This window comes from Saccopteryx bilineata, chromosome 4, assembly GCF_036850765.1.
Source record: "Saccopteryx bilineata isolate mSacBil1 chromosome 4, mSacBil1_pri_phased_curated, whole genome shotgun sequence".
In the NCBI taxonomy this organism is placed as follows: Eukaryota; Metazoa; Chordata; class Mammalia; order Chiroptera; family Emballonuridae; genus Saccopteryx; species Saccopteryx bilineata.
In genome coordinates this window covers 278,268,125-278,290,610 of record NC_089493.1, presented here as the reverse complement: position 1 = coordinate 278,290,610, position 22,486 = coordinate 278,268,125, and the positions used below count along the sequence as shown (strand labels likewise).

Below are 22,486 nucleotides of genomic sequence, written 5' to 3'. Positions count from 1 at the left end.
GCATAATTTAAATAATGGCTGTTTAACAACCAGCTCGCAAAATTCCTTCAAATGTAGTAATTGGTTTTTGTGAGATGGTAGGAGCGGTCTCCCGCACACCCCTGGGCTCGGGCTACAGCAGCCTCCCTGGTCTGGGAAGGAAGGAATACGCAGGCTCAAGTCTAGGAGCTGAAACACATTTCCCCGATGACATTATGGGACAGGGCACTGGAGCACCGTTATAAGGCTGGTCCCACACGGGCGGGTGCAAAGCCATCAGACAGGGAGAAGTTAGTCAAGAGAGAAAGTAAGAGAAAAACAACACCAAAACATATCTCTTACTCAGATCGAACCTGAAATTGAAAACCTCCGCCACCCATGAAGGAATCTCATGCTAAGGAAGATACAGTGTGTAAACTCTTCAATTAAAAATGTGAACCCATTACAGAAGATATCAATGATACAAAACTCTCTGGAGAATATTTTAGATAAATGAGGTTAGGACATCAAAAACTCCTCAGTGAAGGACATATCCATCAAAAAAGAACAACATGTTATGAAGCAAAACAGGCATAAAACTGATTGAGACCAGGCGACAATGAGAAGTGAGAAATGGTGCACATAAAAGACATTACCATTACAACTTAAAACAACAACACCTCTCAACGAGTGGGCGTACATTCTAGACTGGGCACTAATCAGAGAGCTCACGTGGTATTAGTGCACTAAGAGGCAGAACTGAGGAACTAAACCAGAAGACAACACAGAGACACAGACACAGCGACATGATCAAGTAGTTCAGAGAACCCTAAGGATAGATTAAGAGGTGTGTCAGTGGGTGCTCAGGAGAAACTGGGACAAGGGAAAGGAGGAAGCCGTGGTAAGGCTAATTTGAAAAAACAACAGCTGGGTGTTTTCCATTTCACGGCAAAGTTGCGGAGCATCAAAGAGAAAAAACTGAAGACAGAATGGGAAGGCAGCACAGGGGAATGACAACAAGACAGCAGGCGCCTCGGCAGTAACGGGATCAGGGAGTGATACCTTCAGAATGCTGAGGGCGGCCACTGTACACCCAGCTTTACAGCTAGCGACACCATCGTTCGAGTGCAAGGGGACAATAAATGCATGCTTGGACAGATAAAGACTAAGCGTTTACCACTTCAAACTGTCACTAAAAGAAGATACAGAAAAAAAAATGGAAGGAAATAGCTTGCTCGTGGACTGAAAGGATTTATACTGTTAAAATGTCCTTGCAACCTAAAGCAATATATAGATTCAACGCAACCCCTACTTAAGTACCAATGGTAGGCTCGGCCTCTGGGGACACTCACAGCTCTCGGCACCTGGCCCAGCTTCTTCCAAAATGTCTACTGTTCACGAAATTCGGTGCCAACTCAGCCTGGAGGGTGATCATTCTACATCCCCAAGTGCGTACGCGTCAGTCAAATGTTTGGAACAATGAAACGGCCGTCAAGACCAAATGTGTGGATGAGATCAAAATATTGTCAGTATTTTGACCAACCACAGCAATAAGCAGAGATGGGAGATACTGCCTTCGCCTACCAGAGAAGGACCAAAAAGGAACTTGCATCAGCGCTGAAACCTGGCCGCCGGGAGACAGTGATTTGGGGCCTATTGAAAACGCCTGCTCAGTATGACACTTTCGAGCTGAAGGCCTCCATGCAAAGGCTGGGGACTGATAAGGACTCTCTCACCAAGACCTTCTGCTCAAGGACCAACCAGGAGCTGCAGGAAATTAACAGAATCTACAAGAAAATGGACAAGACTGATCTGGAGAAGGACATCATTTCTGACACACCTGGTGACTCCCACAAGCTGATGGCTGCTCTCGCAAAGGGTAGAAGAGCAGAAGGTGGCTCTGTCACTGAGGATGAACTGATTGACCAAGTCGCCTGGGATCTGTGTGATGCAGGAAGAAGAGGAAAGGAACTGATATTCCCAAGGGGATCCGCAGCATGGCAGAGGGGAGCATGTGCCACCTCCAGAAAGTATTTGAAAGGTACAAGAGCTACAACCCTGTGACATGTTGGACAGCATCAAGAAGAAAGTCAAGGGAGACCCAGAAAATGCTTTCCTGAACCTGATCTAGGGTATACAGAACAAACCCCTGTATTTTGTTGACCAACTCTATGACTCCACGAAGGACAAGGGGTCAGGCGATAAGGTTCTGGTCAGAATCCTGGTCTTCCGTAGTGGAGTGGACATGTTGAAATTCAGGTCTGGTTTCAAGAGAAAATATGGCAAGCCCCTGTACTACTACATCCTGCAGGACACCAAGGGTGACTACCAGAAAGCGCCGCTGTACCTGTGTGCTGGGGATGCCGGAGGCCCGCGATGGCTCGAGCGTCCAGGGGTGGGGGGGGCTCTTATGCTAACAGTTCTGGAAAATCAGCTCAAGGCCAGTTTCCCCCATGCCCATCCATGTGCGGTGAGGTTAGCATTGCTCCTGCCCCGACCTTATTTCTGTTGCCTAAGCATTGCCTGGCTTTCCCATCTCGTCTTCCCTTTTAGCCAAAGAAATGAACATTCCAAGAGTTGGAAGTGAAATCTATGATGTGAAACACTTTGCCTTTGTGTACTGTATTGTAAACAGATGAATAAACTGAATTTTCACTTTAGAAACTAAACAAACAAACAAACAAGCAACAACAAAAAAATACCAATGCTATTCTCAGAATTAGAATAATTAACCCTAAAATTTATATGGAACCACAGAAGACCCTGAACAGCCAAAGAAATTTTGAGAAAGAACAAAGTGGGTGGTATGAAGCTTCCTGATAGCAAACTATATACTATTGAGTTACAATCATCAAAACAGTATGGTGTTGGCATTAAAACATATATAGATAATAGAATAAAATATAGAGCCCAGAAACAAATCCTTTCTTATAAGGACAATTAATCTATGACAAAAAAAGACAAGGCTATTCAGTGGGGTAAATACAGTGTCTCCAATAGTGACTTTGGGAAAACTAGACAGATACATGCAAAAAAAAAAAAAAAAAAAAAAAAGGAACTAGATCACCTCCTTACACTAAATGAAAAATAAACACAAAATGAATTAAGGACTTAAATGTAATGACTGAAACCCTAAAACTCCTAGAAAAAAACATAGAAAGGAGGCTTTCTAACATCACTCTTCGCAATATAAATATATTTTCTGGGTATGTCTCATCAAGCAAGAGAAACAAACAGAAAAATTAAAACAATGGGACTTATCAAACTAAAAAGATTTTGCACAGTGAAGGAAACATCAACCAAACAAAGAGACAACCTACTGAAAGGAAGATACTCGCCAGTGATATATCCGATAAGACATTAATATCCAAAATACTTAAGAAACTCATACAACTTAATACTCCCCCATCCAATCCAGTTAAAAAATGGAAAGTGTACCTGAATAAACATTTCTTCCAAGAGGACATTTCAATGGCCAACAAACAAACAAAAAATGATCAACATCACTAATCATGAAGTGATGATTAGTGATTAATTTTAAAATGCAAATTAAAACCACAAGATATCACCTCACACAGGTCAGAATGGCTATCATCACTCAATCAACAAGTGTTTGTCAGGATGCAGAGAGGGAAGCCTCGTGCACGGTTAGTGGGGATGTAAACTGACACAGACACTGTGGGAAACAGTAATGAGATCCCTTAAAAAATTAAAAACAGAGCTGCCACATGATCCCGCAATCCCACTTCCGGAATTGAAGAAAACAAAAACACCTATTTAAAAAGATATATGTATCCCTATGCTCATTGAAGTATTAGTTGTAATAGCCAAGATATGAAAGCAATGTATATGTCCATCAATAGATGAATGGATAAAGAAGATGTTGATATATATACAATGGAATGTTATTCAGATATATAAAAAGAATGAAAAATTTCCATTTGCAATAACATGGGTGAACCTAGAGCATATTATGCTAAGTGAAATAAATTAAACAGAGAAAGATAAATACCACATGATTTCACTTCTATGTGGAATCTAAAACACAAAAGAAATGGACAAAAAAACAGACCTACAGCTAAGAGGGAACAAAGAAGAAGGGGAGTGCAGGGATGGGAATGAAAATAAACTTGAATTTCACTGTAAATATAATGAACGTGCTTTCATAAATTTTTTAATTGAAATAGAACATTATCAAGAAAATAAAAATTGGCTCAGTGGTAGAGCGTCAGCCTGGCGTGTGGATGTCCTGAGTTCAATTTCCAGTCAGGGCACACCACCTGCTTCTCCTCCCCTCCCCCTCCCCCTTCTCTCTTGCTCTCTCTTTGCTCCTCCAGCAGCCATGGCTCAAGTGGTTTGAGCGCATCAGCCCCGGCACTGAGGATAGCTCTGTGGAGCCACCACCTCAAGGGCTAAAAAGAGCTTGGTTGTGAGCATGGCCCCAGTTGGGCAGAGCACTGGCCCCAGATGGGGGTTGCAGGGTGGATCCTAGTTGGGGCTCATGCCAGAGTCTGTCTCTTTATTCCCCCTCCTCTCACTTGGAAAAGAAGAAAAAAGAAATGAGAAGATAACCCATGGAATGGGAGAAAAGATTTACAAATCATATATAATCTAATATCCAGAAAATAAAAGAGTTTTTATAATTCAACAATAAAAAGAAACAACCAGAAAGGCTTGCGGCCACCACTTAGGGGACAGAGACAGCACTGGCTTCCAGGGTGTGATTAAATCTCGCCAACAAGTACCCAGAAATCAGCTGATGGGTCTCAAAAAGGGCGATTCCCTGCCCTCCTTTCACTGTTTTGCATTGAAGTACAGGCTTTAATTATTCCTTCAGATTTTGTTTGTATTTACAGGAAAATTGATAGATTATTTATAAAAGAAACATGAATGGGATTGCAACTCTTAGAAATTATTTGGTCTTGCATATTAAGAGGTCCATACATATATCACCTTTTTACGACCTTTACTTCTTCACAGTCTATAACAGTGCATAACAGATGTGCAACTACTTTAATAAAAATGAAACACAGTTTTGAACCCAGTAGAGAAGTAAACGGGATTTCTTACTCTGGTTTATCTTGAGGTGATTTAACTGTGATGTCAGAAGCCTTTCATTACATTGACTAGAATGGAGAGGGAGAAAGAATGGGAAGATTTCACTGAGGAGCCCGGAATCTGCCATGGCTAAACCTTTAATTTCCCTCTGGGTGGCTGGAGGGATAATGTTGGAAAGAAAGATTCTGTAACCTTTGGCTGTATTTTGCCCTGCATTTCCCAAGATTAAGGATTCTAGGAGAATGTTAAGAGTGAAATTACAATTGAAAATAGTCACTTTGAATTCTACTGACTATTCACAAATTCAAGCTGATTTGTGTTTTTTTCAGAAGTAGGACTCTATTTCATGATATAAATCTATTTCCTTCTTCCTTTTAATAGTTTCCTTAGGCTGGTAAAATTTCTCAGTACCTGTAGTAGCTGTCCTATTCCTACCCCACCCCCAATCATTTTTCTTTTGTCACTGGAGCTGAGAAAATAAACATTTTCTGACACACACACACACACACGCACACGCACACGCACACGCACATGAACACATACATAGTCACTCACAGAAATAACCAAATCAACAAATGGGCAAAGAATTTGAACAAATAGTTCTCCAGAGAAGACACACAAATGGCCAATAAGCACATAAAAAGATGTGCAACATCATCAGCCATTAGGGAAATGCAAATCAAAACCACAATGAGATACCACTTCACACCCACTAGAATGGCGAAAATCACCAAGATACGTGATGTGTTCACAGAGATCTGGAGGAATTGGAACCCTCACACAGTGCTGGTGGGAATATCAAATGGTGCAGCAGTTTTGGAAAAACACTTCAGCAGTTCCTCAAAATGTTAAAAATATAGTTACTACATGACCCAGCAATTTCACTCCTAAATATATAGTCAGAAGAAATAAAAACATACACTAATGCCAAAATTGTACATGAATGTTCATAACATTATTCACTAATAGCCTAAAAATATAAACAACTTACAGGGCCATTAACTGATAAATGGATACACACAATGTGGTCCATATAATGGACTATTATTCAGCCACAGAAAAGAACAAAGTAATGATACACGCTACAACGTGGATTGACCTCAAAAACATTATGCTAAGTGAAAGAAGTCAGATACAAAAGCCTACATACTGTATGATTCCATTTATATAAAATATCCGGGAGAGGCAAACCCACAGAGAAAGGAAGATGATTGTTTCTCCGTTGCTGGAGGGGAGAAAGAAAAAGGTGAACAGAGAGCGACTGCTAATGGATACATCATGGACTGGTAAACACGGTCTGGAATTAGTGGTGACGGTTGCGCAACCTAGTGAACGTATTAAAACCAGTAAATTTTATATAAAAGGGTGAATTTTGAATTTTATGGTGTGTAAATTATGTGTATAGCTCAATAGAAGAAATGCAAAAAGAAAACGTAAGGGAAAGGGAGGAGGCCAGAGTGACCAGTGCGGTGATAGAGTTGGCCGCTTCTGTATAAGCTCACGTTTAGCTTAGTGGCGAAGCTAACGGTTACGTACAGAACTATTTCAGATGTGTAAACACCCAGGTTAGTGTTCAGACACGCGTTTCCCTGCTCTGTCAGCTGAGAGCGTCTGAGAAGCAAGGACACATACTAGCAATGAGCACACCCAGCGCCCAGATCTCGGCTTCTCACACCATTCTCCCACAAGACAGGTTACGGAACCGGAACCGTGGAGGGACGGCTGACTGTGGGGCTGGGCGGGAAACAGGCTAGACGGACCCGGAGCGTCCGGCAGAGCCAGAGGAAGCAAGTGCTCAAACACCCGGGGACAGCGGTCTCAGGTGCGCGGGCCCACCGAGAGAGCTCCCGGCGGCCAGCCTGAACAACTTAAGAAAACAAAGCCAAACTAGTAGTAAATTATAACTCAAAGTGTAAAATAACCCATGGGTCCAACTAGCATAAATGATTAAATAAATAAATACATGTGGGAAAAAGACATAAACGTCCCATATGGAAGAATAACAATTTGTATAAGTATTCTGCCCTCGCGGAGCTGGGCAGACTATGTATGTGTGTGGGCTGTGCACAGTGACTTCCTTCCGAGAGTGAGTTTTCAGGGGAGAAACTGAACAGACATCAACAGTGAGGATAAGTCATGCTGACAGTCTGTGCCCTTGATATGAATGTGATGAAAATGGCACTTTACCAGTGTGGTCCTCCCCAAATCCATAACCCCAGCATGAGAAAAACATCAGACAAATCCCAACAGAGAGACATTCTATAAATGCTGACCAGTACTGCTCAAAACTGTCAAGGTCACTAAACACAAGGACAGCCTGAGAAACTGTCACAGCCCAGAGGAGACTAAGGAAATATGTATTTCAGATGACTATCATGCAGCATGCTGGATGGGCTCCTGAGCAGAAAAAGGACACCAGGTGAACAGGGAATCTGATGGTGGACTTTATATAGCATACTAGCAGAAGATATTAATAGTGTGGGAAAGTGGGTGTGGGGTGTATGGGACTTCTCTGTATTATATTTTTAACTTTTATAGAAGTCTAAAATTGTTCTGCCTGACCAGGCAGTGGCATCGTGGATAGAGCATCGACCTGGGACGCTGAGAACCCAGGTTCAAAACCCCAACGTCACCAGCTTGAGCGCAGGGTCGCCAGCTTGAGCATGAGATCACAGACATGACCCCACAGTCGCTGGCTTGAGCCCAAGGTCGCTGGCTTGAGCAAGGGGTCACTGACTCGGCTGGAGCCCCCCATCCCCAAGGTCGAGGCATGTATGAGAAGCAATCAATGAATAACTCAAGTGCTGCAACCAGAAGTTGATGCTTCTCATCTCTCCCTCTCTTTCTATGTCTGTCATTTGCACTCTCTCTCTCTCACCAAAAATAAATAAAATAAAATTGTTCCAAAATTTAAGAGTTTAGTTAAAAAATGTTTAAATTCCAAAAGAATAGACATGGAATATATAATTTTTAATCAGTAAAGAGAGGAGAAAATCACAATAACTATAAGAACCAATCAACCAAACAAAGAATTTTAAAATGTTACTAACCCATGCCGGCTCCGGTGCAGAGGAACTGGACCACTCCTCCCGGGCTGAGGGGGACGTAAGCCGAGCAGCCCCTCTGGAAGACTGTCTAGAGTTTTTAAATAAAACTGAGCATGCAGTTACTGTATGACTTAGCAATAGAACACTTAGACATTTGTGCCAGAGAAGTGGAAACTTCCGTTTACTCAAAAATCTGCACAAAGACAGATTTATAGCAGTTTCATGTGTAATAGCCAGAAAATGGAAGCAACCTACACGCCCTTCAATGGGTGAGGGGTTAACTACCACCTCTACGCCGTGGAATACTACTCGGCAACACAAAAGGAAGGAACTATTGATACGCACAACTTGAGCGGATATCAGGGACAGTACGCTGATTAAAGAAAGCCAAAAGATTTCATACGATATAATTCCATTTATATCACATTCTTGAAATGACATAAGTAGAGATAAGATTGCTGAGAGTTCCGTATGGAAGTGAAAGGCATCAGGAGTGGGTGTGGCTATAGGAGGGAAGCCGGAGGGATCCTGTGGTGACGGAACTGTTCTGCATTTGACAATGACGTAAAAAAGCAGGAAGAAATACGTTCCACATGCTGACAGCAGCCGCTGCTGGTTGGTAGGATTCTGGGAAGCTTTCGACAGAGCTCCCGAGACCATAGCCACAAGCAGGTGGCAGGGACTGACCCACCTGTGGGCAGGTGTGGCTGTCCGCCAGCTGAGGTCCACAAGCAGGGCTGGAAAGGAAGGTGACCCAGACTTCCCTACAGTCAAGGGTGGGGAGAAACAGCTATTGCTGTTTACTATTATCAGGACGTAAATAGATGCAACTCATTTTAGAAGCTAATTAGGTGCTGTCTTCTCACGTTTTAGTGTGCCCTTGACCCAACACCACCAATCCCATAACAATGTATCCTTCAGCAATACCCAGGAAAGAGTCCACAGATGTGGGTGTGTTGAGTCTGCGGGCAGAAATTACAGCACCTTGTTCACAGAGGCACTGTGTGTAATGTTCACTTACAGAGACTGGTTAAGTTAGAGTGTATATATGAAAAAAAGGTTAACATATGCTGATATAAAAGGCACCATGTATTTAGTATGAACAGGAAGATGTAAGAAGTGTTACGCAATCTTGTTTTTACAAAGAAATAAAGATAACGTATGTGTAAGAGGGTGTGTGTGAATGTGTCTGTACCTCCCAACCGAATGGGGGATAAAGCGACACTCCCCTCCCCATCCCGGGGACTTCATGGTGAGGCTGGCTGGGTGGGATTGGTGAGGGGGGGCAGCGCTCTCTCCTTCTGTACTACTTAATGTCCGCAGTGATCATGAGCTGACCAAGGTGAGATGAACAGTGTAAGGTGGCGTGACAGACGGACCGGGAAGAGAATGACAGAAGAGATGGAGGTGTCACCATCCCAGGGCCTGAGCTGTGTGGTTCAAGAGCTGCAGCTGGAACCGCTGGGTTGGGTGCCCGATGGGTCCTCGCTGCAGCTGGCGATGTGACCAGCTCCTGGTCACTCAGGCTGAAGGGCCATGGAAATGACCGCTGCCTCTGCTGCCCTCCTGGGGTTTGAAAGCCTTGTGGCCACCACAGACCCAACTGGCAGCGCGTGCTATTTATTAGTCCTGTCCCAAGGAGCTCAGAACGGCCGGTTGCAAAGCACTTAGCGTTATTATTATTTTGTTGTATGCTAAATTATGTTTATGAAATTTGGCTCTTTATGCCTAATTCATAGTTGCAAACTGTACTACTCTGGAAGGAATGTTTGGCAATTTTCAAAGTAGCTTGCATTAACTATAATTAGCTGTAAAAACTCATTTACTATTAAATTTCACGCCATATTAACTGGCATTTGCCAAGACGGGAGTGTTAGTGGGGACTGTTCAAGGGACCAGCGGCACTTTCAGGGTGGACCTCAGCGGGCCGGGCCAGTGGGGCCTCTCCACCCCGCACGGTCCATCCGGCTGCCCACTCTAGGCCCCGAGGGCTCACCACTGATTGGTAAGGTCCCAAGTCACAGAGAAAGGGACTGACTGTGGATTCTGACGTGAGCAAAGATGCCTGAAGAGAACTAGAAATAAAGATGAAAGAGGCGGCCCTGGCTGGTTGGCTCAGCAGTAGAGCGTCGGCCTGGCGTGCGGGGGACCCTGGTTTGATTCCCGGCCAGGGCACATAGGAGAAGCGCCCATTTGCTTCTCCACCCCCACCTCCTCCTTCCTCTCTGTCTCTCTCTTCCCCTCCCGCAGCCGAGGCTCCATTGGAGCAAAGATGGCCTGGGCGCTGGGGATGGCTCCTTGGCCTCTGCCCCAGGCGCTAGAGTGGCTCTGGTCGTGGCAGAGCGATGCCCCGGAGGGGCAGAGCATCGCCCCCTGGTGGGCAGAGCGTCGCCCCTGGTGGGCGTGCCGGGTGGATCCCGGTCGGGCGCATGCGGGAGTCTGTCTGACTGTCTCTCCCCGTTTCTAGCTTCAGAAAAAAAAAAAAAAAGATGAAAGAGGCTGTCAGTGAGCAGAGCCACTGTGTCAGAACCTTCTCCCTCCGGCGGACAGGCTCCCCTCGCCCCCACTGCGATGAGGAGCTCGGCATTCTGGAGTCCTGAACGAGAAACCATGCTATTTACAAAGGGATGGCCAGGCAGGAGGCTGTGTGGGTATCTGACGTCAGAGCCCAAGCTTTCAACGGGCCTCACAGACTTGGGTCTGACTCAAAAGGAGGTGCATATGAAGGACTCTCCGTTCTCCCGGGCTCTGGGGCAGAGTTCAGGGCTCCGAGACATTTCTGGTGAGCCTAGTGAAAACGGAAACACCACGGGGCGGAGACTCAAGGTGGGAAGCGAGGGAGCCTCCTTCTGGGTGTGAACCAGAAGCAGAGCCTGGTGAGTGTCCGGTAGAAAGCGTTTCTGAGTCTGTTCCCCACCTCCTGGCACGCCCAGGACTATGTCCTTCTTGTCCTGCCCCAAGGACTGAGGCAGAGTGGGGTGAGGACAGCTCAGGATGCTAAAGACTTTTCCACCCCGTCTCTCGCTGAGTCCTCCCCACGGACCTGTGTCCTAAGGACATGAATCCTCTCCATTTTATAGATGGGAAAACTGAGGCCCAGAGAAGTTCAGGAACTAAGGCAAAGTTACACAGTTAGAAAACAGGGCAGCCAGGATCAGAACGGGGGTACCTGATGTTAGAGCCCAAGTTCTCAACCCGCCCTGTAGACTCAGGTTCTGTCCTTAGGGACCTTTGGCAGGTAACTGAAATTTGTGAGTCTTGATTTCCTTGTTTGTAAGATGAATAGTGATGACGTCTGTCTCATGGGTGGCAGGTTTGGAGGGGAGTCTGGGTGCTGGTAAGAAGCGCCCAGTGAACAGCAGGGGCTCAGTGTCCACCCGTGGGGCCCCCTCCGGTGCAGGGCCAGCTGCGCCCTGCCGGAGCAGGACACAGACGCCACACCCCAGCTCGGCAACGTGCCCGCTGCCGTCCGAGTCACGGTTCTGCCCGCTCTCACACCAACAGGCCACGGGGACTTGTAAGAAGTTTTATGAGTGTCAGCTTTCTATTAGCTTTTGATAGGAAAGCACTGATTCATGACTCAGTGGAGGCAGGGAATGTACTAATACATCATGGTTTTCCTGAGGGGGGATTGATTTCTGCCGTGTTTTCGAGAGTTGTGCAGAATTTCCATTCGAGCTGTTCATCAGTCATCTGGCTAACACGCCTCTGTGGTTCCTTAATTGAGTATTACGTATAGATTGTTTTTGAATTATGAACTGCTGTATGGAGATGACAAGAAGCTCCTTAAATTACCACTAGATGAAGCCCCAACAAAGGCAGCAGCCCCGCATCGATGGAGGACGACTGCTGTGGCATTAGCTTCGTATTTATTTCTCTGTGGGAGCACGTCGTGAAGACGCTATAAAAGCTATTTTTAAGCTGCCCCGATTCAAAGTCATTTCAAATCAATCGGAGGATTGGGATGCAATCTCTGTATAATTTAATATTCTGATATTGGAAATTTGCCTCGGATCAATCAGGAAACGGGCATCCACCTCAGGACAACGTTGACACCCCCTCACAGCCTTGCTGTGACTTAGGCCTGGAACGTGTCAACCAGTTAGTTCCAACTGGACAGCTCCTACTGTCCTCCTGCCTGAGCACGCATTTGTGAAAATCCTGTGCACCTCACACTGCACGCTGGCGGAAACAGTGAACACTCTGTCATACATCATTAGTCACACTGAATTTATTCCGTCTTAGTGCTAAGGAAGAAAAAAAATGACTCATTAAAAAAAAAAAAGAAAGAAAAATAAAAGTAAAGTGAAAAAAGGCTGGGTGTGAGCACACAGTAAGCAGATATAAATAAATACTCCCTTCTGCAGGGAAACAAGAGGCAGCAGCCAGAGGCCCGGGGGGCCCAGGCCAGGGCCGAGGGACAGGTGTTTCTAGGCAGGGCTGTAACTTGCAGCTGTAGACACATACAGAATTGGGATCAAAGCCGAATTAGCCAGAGGTAATTCACTGTTAAGTTGTGGTTCTGAGTTGCTAATTTGGGAATCCTACATTCCAATATAATCACTCTTGGAGTTTCACCAACAAGTATCTTTCTAAATGCCAAAGTGTCCAGGTCCCGGGCTGCGAGGGAATGTGGCAGGAAGAGGCCGGTTTTCCCCAGCTTCTGATGCAAAGGGATTGACCAAATATGTCTAGGTCTATTTCTGAACTTGCTTTTCTGTTCCACTGAGCTAGTTGTTTACCTTTTACTACTACGTGCCCGACAGTCTTGATCACTGTAGGTTTATAGTTGGTCTTGAAACTAGGTAGCGTCTTTCAACTTTGCTCTTATTTTTCAGAATTGTTTTCCTTTTCTGTGTAACTTGCATTTCCATAGAAATTTTAAAATCAGCTTCCAGATTTCTACCCAAAATAAAACCAAAGTTTTTATTGACATTACGTTGAATCTCTAGATCAATTTGGAGGAAGTGCCACATTAACAGTAGTCGTCCAATCCATGAACATGGTCCATCTTTCCATTTACCTAGGTCTTCTTTAATTACTTTTTGTAGCCTTCTGTCATTTGCAGGGCAGAGGTCTTACATATTCTTTGTTATCTCTAGGCGCTTTATGTTTTTTTTTGGCACTACTGCAAATTGAGTTACTTTTACAACTTCATTTGATAATAGTTTGCTGCCAGTATATAATGATACAATTAATTTTTGTCCACTAATCTGATACCCCAGGACTGTGCTGAATTCATTTAACAGTACTAGTAATTATTTTGCAGATTCCTGGGATTTTCTGAATAAACAACCATATATCATCTATAAACAGAGACAGTTCACTTCTTTTCTCATCGCTAGGCTTTTTCTTGCTCTTTGCAATGGCTGGAAGCTCCACTTTGCCATTAAATAGGAGTGATGAAACCAGGCATCCTTTCTGAAACGTTTAAGTCCTTCTTTCCCCCAATGTTTAGACTTTTGATACGACTGTCTAATTATCCTTCAGAAAGCAGACCAATTTAAACTCCCACCAAAGGGTATGAGAGTCTGGTCACTTAAGATTTCCTTTCTCGGGGATTTTATAAGGGAGAGCCTTGCAGAGATAAAAAGGAGACTGCCCGGGACAATGCACTACACATTTCTGCGTCCAGACATTCTGAGTAACTGCCACCTCCCTGTTCTTCATCGTGCTGGATAAATCACCTTAGTCTTAACAAAGCCCTTCCATGATTTACTCTGGTGGACACTGTTCTGTCCCCACCAGCACCCTTTACAGGCTTGTGTGTCCACCCTCCAGTTCCTGGGAGGGTTGGCTGCTAATGGCTCACAGCTGCCTTTCTCCTGGGACCTGAACCGGGGCCACCTCACTCAGGATGTTACCTCCGCTGGCCGGGGAAAGGGGCATAGCCAATGACTAAATGACACAAAGGAGCAAAAGGTCAGCCCCTAGACCATAGGCTGTATAACTCCACTTACATGAAATATCCAGAAGAGGCAGAGTAGATTCCTAGGGCAAAGAGAGAAGAGAGAGGGAGGGAGATGGGGAAGAAATGGGGGAATGACTGCTAAAGGGACAGGGTTTCTTTATGGGGTCACGGAAAGGTTCTAAAATTGATTGTGGAGATGGATGCACAACTCTGTGACTATACTAAACACCGATGACTTGTACACTTCAAATAAGTGAATTCACTAGGTGGGACATTACTGGCATGGCCGGTCAATAAAGCTGTTATGGGGGGGGAGCAAAAAAGGGAATAACGACCATAATAGCAATAGCTATTATTCATTGAAGATCTGTGGGCCAGGCACCGTGAACAGGCTAATTATATGTATTATTTAAAATTCTTCAGCATTGCTAAAGATTTTTGCACACGGGGGTCAGGGATTGGCTCCCTGCCTCCAGGTCGGACCACCTCTGTGGTGGGACCTGTGCTCTGGGGCTCTGGCTGGATGGGGCTGAAGTCCGACTCCAGTTGGGCACACACCCATGATCAAGTTTGTCCCTTGCCTTGTCCTACAGCCTCACTTCCCTGCTCCCAGAAGCCCTCACATGGCCTCCCACCCCACCTTAAGCTCTCTTTCCAGGGATCCTGATCAAAGGAGGTCAACTGGACCCCCTGCTGCTTCTGGCACTCTATTTGCGGGAACAGAGGTGACCTGAGTTCTCCCACTTTAAAACAACAAAGATATCAAACTCAAAAGCTTCTGCGCAGTAAAGGAAACTGACAACAAAACAAAAAGGCAGCCAACCAAATGGGAGGTGATATTTACAAGCAACAGCTCTGATAAAGGGTTAATATCCAAAATATATAAAGAACTCACAAAGCTCAGCAACAAACAAGCAAACAATCCAATTAAAAAATGGTGAGAGGACCTGAACAGACAACAATTCTTTCAGGAAGATATACAACTGGCCAACAGATATATGAAAGAATGCTCATCTTTACTAGCTATTAGAGAAATTCAAATAAAAACTACAATGAGATACCACTTCACACCTGTTAGATTGGCTGTTATCAATAAGACAGGTAATAACAAGTATTGGAGAGGCTGAGGAGAAAAAGGAACCCTCATCCACTGCTGGTGGGAATGTAAACTGGTACAGCCTCTACGGAAGACAGTAGGGTAGTTCCTCAAAAATTTAAGAATAGAATTACCATACGATCCAGCAATCCCTCTACCAAGTATCTACCCCAAATCTCAAAAACACTGGAACTCAAAGACAAATGCACTGCCATGTTCATCGCAGCATTATTCAAAAGTGGCCAAGATATGGAAACAACATAAGTGTCCCTTGATAGAGGTATATATATATATATATATATATATATATATACACACACACACACACACACACACACACATACATACACACACATACACACACACACACACACACACACACAATGGACTACTACTCAGCGATAAGAAATGATGACATATTGCCATTTACAACAACATGGATGGACCTTTAGAACATTATGCCGAGTGAAATAAATCAGAAAAAGCTAAGAGCTACATGATTTCACACATAGGTGGGATGTAAAACTGAGGCTCATGGACACAGATTAAAGTAAAGTGGTTAGGAGAGGGAGGGGTGTGGTGGGGGGAGAGGAAGAAGGAACAAATATACGGTGACCGAAAATGATTTGACTTTGGGCGATGGGCACACAACGCAATCAACAGTTCAAATGCTATAGAGATGTTCACCGGAAATGTACTCTTATTGATCAATGTCACCCCATTAAATTTAATTTCTAAATAAAATAAAATGAAACAAAAAAGGACAACATCTTTCAGGTAGAGCTGCAGCTTGCTCTTCTCAGGGGCTTTTAACTCTTTCTTTCCACTATTTACCTTCACTGTTTTGCAGCCTTCAGAGGCACCGCGTGCTCTGGGACAGCAGCTGAGTCAACTTCACGCACGCAGTGCCACTGTCAAGAATGAGGAGGACACCATGAACTGACGTGAGTGCCAAAAGAGTTATGTGAGTAAAGTGCAAAAAATACATATATGGTAGCCTTCCTTTTGTGTGAAGAAAAAGGGAAAGTAAGAAAACACACACATCGCCCACGCAACTGACTCTCAGATCAGGAAAGGATACATATTTGCATTATCTCTCACAAATAATTAAAAAAGAAAGCAATCGAGGTAAAATGCCAATGAATCTGAGTCAAGGGTATAGAGATAGGTGTTCTTTTTACTTGTAGCCTTTCTGTAAGCTCAACAATATTTCTGAATAAGAAGTTCAAAGAAAAAAGCAATGCATGTTTGCTAAAAAGAAAATCAAATGTAAAAATACAGAGCATTAAAAAAAAAGAAGGGAGAGAAATTTCTTGAAATCTCTTCCCGTTTTAGGAGTGCAGTGTGTGTTATCCAGACAATTCAAATGTCTGTACTGATAACACATATGTTAGATACCGTTCTATAGAAATGCACATGTGTACAAATATATATATTTCACAAAAATGCGATATGCTATCCATGGATTTGCAACTTGCTTTTATTCTCTCAGTATTATCTCACTCAGGACATACAACTCTATCTCAAGCTGCTCTGTAACATCCTGAAAACTGCATTTCTGGCACATAAAGTCTAGGGTGTCAGATGGTTGTCGTATATTTTAAACTGGGAGGTCAGGTAGGTTCAGAGACTGTTGGCCCTTCAGGGACTGCTCAGGTAGATGGGGACACTCATAGTTAGTGTGGTTTCTGAGAGCCCCCGGATCCGGGGCAGGGACACTCCTGGGAGGAAGGGCTCCGAGGCCAGCTGGGTGGCCAGGTCTCAGGGGAGGAGCCATCTGTTCCCCTTTGTGCAGGGTCATTAGCACAAGAAGACTGGAGTTGTGGAGCACCCACCTCAAGTGGCCCTGCCTCTGCGTGTGATGCGTGATGTGCCCTGGGGGGAAGGGTGTGTTAGGCCGTAGAGGAGCTGACCACCCCACCCCCCCCACCCCCCACCCCAGTCTCCCGAAGGGTCTGAGCAGCCACAGAAAAGGCTTCACTGCCACGGGACCAGGTGCCCTGGGCTGCGTCACTGCTGGGAACCGGGGCTCATGCCTCTCCTCCTGTGGGCGCAAACACACCAACACCTGGCACCTCTGGCATTTGATCAGATGTCTGGTCCACGTGATGTGAAACATCTGGCTCGTGCTGCAGAGTCACAACCTCCTCCTGAGATTCTCTCTCTTCCTCTGTATTTTTCTTTTCTTTTTGCTCGGGTAGGAGGTGAAGGCCCAATTGTTGAAATAACTTAAGGCTCGAGGCCAGATCACAGTGTATAAAAGAACATATTTCTTTTCTTTCTTTTAAAAAAATGATTCCCCCAATTTTATCCCTTAAAGAAAAAGCCATGTAAATGGCACTTTTCTTGCCTCACTTAAATGTAATTAATAAAAATTATATTCCTCCCTTTCAAGGCTCCTGTTAATGGAAACTACAGGAAGGCAGGAGAAGGAGGCTGAATCTACAATTCCTGCCTGACCTGTGGTGGCACAGTGGATAGAGGGTTGACCTGGAATGCTGAGGTCGCTGGTTCAAAACCCCCGTTTGCTGGCTTGGGCACAGGCTCGCCGGCTTGAGTGGGGGATCGTCCACAGTACCCCACAGGACGCCAGCCTGAGCCCAAAGGTTGCTGGCTTGAGCAAGGGGACACTGGCTTGGCTTGAGCCCGAGGTCCAATCCTCGGTCAAAGCACGTGCAAGAAGTAATCAATACACAACTAAAGTGAAAGCATCTTCGAGTTAATGCTTCTCATTCTGCCTCCCTTCCTTTTTCTCCCTTCCCTCTCTCAACAAACAAACAAACAAGCAAGCAAACAAACAAAACTACAATCCGTGACGGCAGAGAAGTGGATCAGGGCTGGTGTTTTCAGCCTCATCAGGACGGAAGTGGTTGTGTAGCAAACGTTCCGAAGAGGAGCAGATAAGGAGAGCCAGGGCCAGGGTCTCCACACCAATGCTGGAAGGCGGCCAGACAAGCCCAGCTCCTGTTTGCAACATGACCTTTCTGCTTCTACCACTACACCCGCTAGTGATCAAGCGCCTACCCTGCTGCGGAGAAGACTCTCCCCAGATCCTGGGAAGGGAGTGGTGTCGCTGGGAAAGAATCCCTCTGCGGGGCCCAGGGGGAGGGCTGTGACCCCAGCACAGCCAGGCTTCCCCGCCAGCCAGGCACTCGTTCCTGCAACCTTCACTCACTCCCCCGTATTCTCTTCTCCGTGGGCAGCTATGCTCGACTTTTACATTTAATTGTCCCCTTCCTGATGACCTGGGTGTGCATGCCGGAGGAGGGCAGTGTTTTGTTAGCTTGATATTTGGCTGCCAGAAAGGCAGGGGCAGCTTAGGGTGGGGGTCGGGGGACACAAGCTTGAAACTCAGCCTGCCACGGCCGGGCCCATCATCCCCTCTGAGACTCAGTTTCCTCGTTTGCAGGTAGGAATGACATCAACCACCCCTGGGGTCTGGAGGAGTTCAAAGGAGACTCAGAGCCTGTGCCCAAGGTCACGCCGCAGGAAGCTGCGTGTGACGTGCTCCGTGGTGCTCGATAATTATATCTTCCTTTCAGCCTTTCCTAAGTATCTAAGAGATCTTTTTTTCATTTGCACAAATTACATCTTTTTCGCTATTCATAATCTCCTCTTTAGGAGATGGAGCGTGCGGACACATTAAGGTGTCCATCCAGAATGGACAATTTTCTAGATTTCCATCACCCGTTTCCCATGGCCTATCTTAAACACAGCTGTCAGGACAAGAGGCTCATTAAAAAGATTGTTTTGACTGATGGCATGTTCATGTATCAAATTGGAAATCTGTCCAAAAATACTGCAGGGAGGTAGACAGGGGTGGCAGCAAGTCACAGAAGGGAGAGCTCTGCAGTGCTGAAGACGAAATTTACCAGGGAAGAAAGGGCTCTGGGTCTGGCCGGAGCTTGCCAGGGAGGTCCCGGGGGGAGGGCTGCAGGCGTGGAAGTCGGGAAGTAGGTTCATGCTAGTAACGGGGACAGAAAGATTAAGCAGGCAGAGGTTCCTGACAGAGCACGGCACACGCCACGTCAGCAAGCGTCCCAACGGCCCTCTAGAAGGTGACCTTCCCTGCTCGCTGGATGACCACAGCCTCTGTCATGACCTCAGCCACTCCACCTGCCCGTGATTCCGAATCATTTCCCAGCCCAGTCAGTTCTTGGGCTGCTTCGAGGACCTCGCCTCCTGGTATCCTTGGAATCCTCCTCCACGCCCTTCCTTTGTCCCAGTGCCTGCTCCTCCTCTGTGGTCACCCCTCCTCCCGCCCTGGGGCCAGCAGGCACAGTCGCCAGATAATGAGGACTCACTCCAGACCCGCTTCACCCTCCTGGGCCAGGGGTCCTGCTGGTTGCTCTGCCGGAGCCTGCCCGTTGCCCTCTCTGCGCTCCGTCCTCAGGGCAATCTCGGTGGCTGCCCGGCCTCCTCGCCTCCTGCCTTCCAGTCCGCCCTCCTTTCCACCCCATATGGGTCAGGACATCGGCCCTCAGTGGCTAACGCCAGTAAAGGCTGTGTTTGTGTTTATTTAGGATCACTGCTCCATCCCGTAGAAAGAAGAGGCAGGCAGCCGGGCGCAGCTACTTAAGGATTTCAGTAAGATCCGGGCTCCTCCTGTGTTTCTGCTCTGCCATCCTCAGCTTGTGGCTTTGTCCTCACGGCTGCAAGGTGGCTGCAGGGCTTCCAGGCATTGTGAACAAGTTCCAAGCAAAAAGGAGCGAGAAGGGCCAATAAAGAGCTTTCTGGCAGCCCGACTTGCTAAATTCCAGGACTGGGCCATGTGGTCACATGTGGCTGTAACCAGGCCTGGAGACCCGTGCTTTCAGCCTGACATGCTGCTGCAGCCCCAGACAAAACCCAGGAAGGAGGGACGAGAAAGTGCATCCTGGACAGACGGAGCAAGGTTGTCTTTCTAAAATGCAAGGCCCGACTGCCCCACTTACCCACGGAAAACTTTTCCACACCTCCCCGTCACCTTAGGGTCTGGATTTGGTTCTGGCCCCATGTCATCGAATACCTGAGCCCTACTCTGGTCACTGAGCAGCTTCCGTGCCAGCGCCAGCCTCAGCCCCTGCTCGGCCCTGCATCTTGAATGCCCTCTTCCTGCCCGCATCTGCGTGACAAACTCTTATTCACCCTTCAAGACCCTGCTTGCTCCTCTCTGCAGGGAAGAAATCCCTGGCTAAGCTGGATCAAGCTGATTCTCCTTCCTCCTCATCCTTGAACATTCCTCTGCTTTTGTCCTGTGATTTCGTGTTCCCACCTGGGTGTCTCCCACTGGTCTGGGAGGGCAGAGACCAAATCTATTGAACTGAATATCTTTCTCCAAAGTGAACAGCATAGAGTTACTGCTCCCAAAAATGACTGTTGGGTAAATGAACGGATGGATGAACAGTAGATAAAACTTGTGGCAACTCATGGGCTATATTTTTAGTAGGTGGCCTGGAGGACAAACTCAAATCTCTCCTCTTTGCCAATATTATCTAAGGAACAGGGAGTCCGGTATTATCTAATATTGCCAAAGAATCACCACGTTCCTTAAGCGTTACCCTCTTGTGAGTAACATGGGGCCTCCTGATGTGCGGAAGTCTGAGAGAGGGGAACGGGCACTGATTTAGAATCCTGTCTGCTACTTAAATGCTTCCTGACAGTCTGCTTTACCTCCCTGAACATCCATTTCCTCAGTTTTAGAAAAGGTATGATAATGGATCCCCCATGGCATTGCTGTGAGTCTCCCAGATGACGAGTTTACACCATCAGCACAGGCTCTTTCCTGGCACTGCGGGAGGGTGGGCGAGGCGAGGGCACACAATGCTTCTGACACTGGGAGAAATGCTGACTGCTTCCCAGTTTCACACCTTTTCTCTCTTTGCTAAAATAATCTTGATTTTGTTCAGGGAAACGTCCTGCTGGGGGGGGGGGCTTCACCCCCAGAACCAGGAACCAGGATTGAGACAGCTGTGGTCATTCTCTTCCTACGGACACTTGAGGGTGGGGAAAGGCTCTGTGGCCCAGGTCTGAATAGGGAGGGTGCCCGCTGGCGGGTCCTGGGGCAGGTTCTGTTTCTTTTAAAATGTCCCTTTTTCTGCCTCTGAGGGCCGTCAGGTCTGAACGTGATGTCCAGAGCTGTGGCAGCCACCGGAGAAGGTCCAGCGTAAGTGAAGGGCCACATGGGGACCGGGGGGGGGGGGTAGAATCACGACAAGATCCTGGTCCCTGAGTGAGCCCAGGAGAAGCCTGGACCACCCACCCTGCTATCTACATGAGATGATAAACTCCCTATTCTCTGGGCTGGGGTTGGAGTGCAGCCGGAAGGAATTAACACTACCCTGGACATTTTAGAACAGTAACTCTTTATGCGTGACCAATAATCTGCTTTTGAAAACTATGTAAGCTGGTCTTCGGAAGCTTTTTCAAAATAATAGGGCCGCCTGCTGTCCAAGAGGTCCCAGGACATTTCCCTGATGGGGTGGGATTCAGTAGGATTCCACGGAAGTGCTGTTTGGCCAGTGATCTTCTGCACATCCCTTTCTAGTGCTTGTGAAATTGCTTTCTGAAGAATTATGTGTCCAGCGGGACCAAGGCACGGACCCAAGGCATGCCGCGGCAGAGGGGGAAGATGGCTTAGTAACCTTAGGCCACTTCGACACGACAACTCGGAGGCAATCTGGAGGTGAGAAACACACCGTGCACTTCAGAGGAAGAGTGTGAGGTATTAAAATACCTCATGGTCAACCAGAAACGCAAGACGGTCTTTCCCTCCCTTCGGTGTTAGCCTTTCACTTGTGGCTGGATGAGTTTGAGTATGGAGACTGCTAAGTGGCATACATTTCTGAAAACCGATGGCTCTGTAACTGCTATCCTTAAATACAAGTGTCAACAATGATTGATCTTAAGTACGCAGACCAGGGGTCAGCAAACCACAGCCCCATTGTCTGTTTGCTTATAAGGAATATGAATTAATAATGCTTCTTACATTATTAAATGTCTACATTTAGGTTTATACAAGTACCAATGTAATATTCTCAACTTTGCCTCTGGCCCACAAAGTCTGAAATATGTACTATCTGGCCCTTTGCAGAAACAGGCTGCCAACCCCCGACCTTGACCTCATTAAAGGGTTTTTTTTTCATTATTCTTTTTTCATCTTTTGAGGAATTTAGAATATTTACGTGAGTCCTGAATATTTTTACTGAAAAAGTAATACTACATTTGTATGCTCACCACCCACAGATAACAACAAATATTAATATCTTGTAAAATCCACTTTCACAGTTTTTAAAAAAGAAAAAATTATAATTACATAATTTTTATACAATTACAAAGTCCCCTTTTGACTGCTCCCTGTTGTCCCAGAGGCAGCTGGCTTTATCTTTATGAGGAACAGACACCTCTGGCCAGAGGGTCAGTGGCCTTGACAAGGTT

The 22,486-nt window shown here is 46.1% G+C and overlaps 1 protein-coding gene and 1 pseudogene across 3 annotated transcripts in view; one reads left to right on the top strand and one right to left on the bottom strand.

Moving 5' to 3' along the window:
- CPPED1 (calcineurin like phosphoesterase domain containing 1) overlaps positions 1-22,486 on the bottom strand; it is a 124,159-nt gene that overhangs the window by 4,670 nt on the left and 97,003 nt on the right. The gene's annotated exons all lie outside the window — the stretch shown is intronic.
- LOC136334066 (annexin A2 pseudogene) lies at positions 1,343-11,584 on the top strand (annotated as a pseudogene).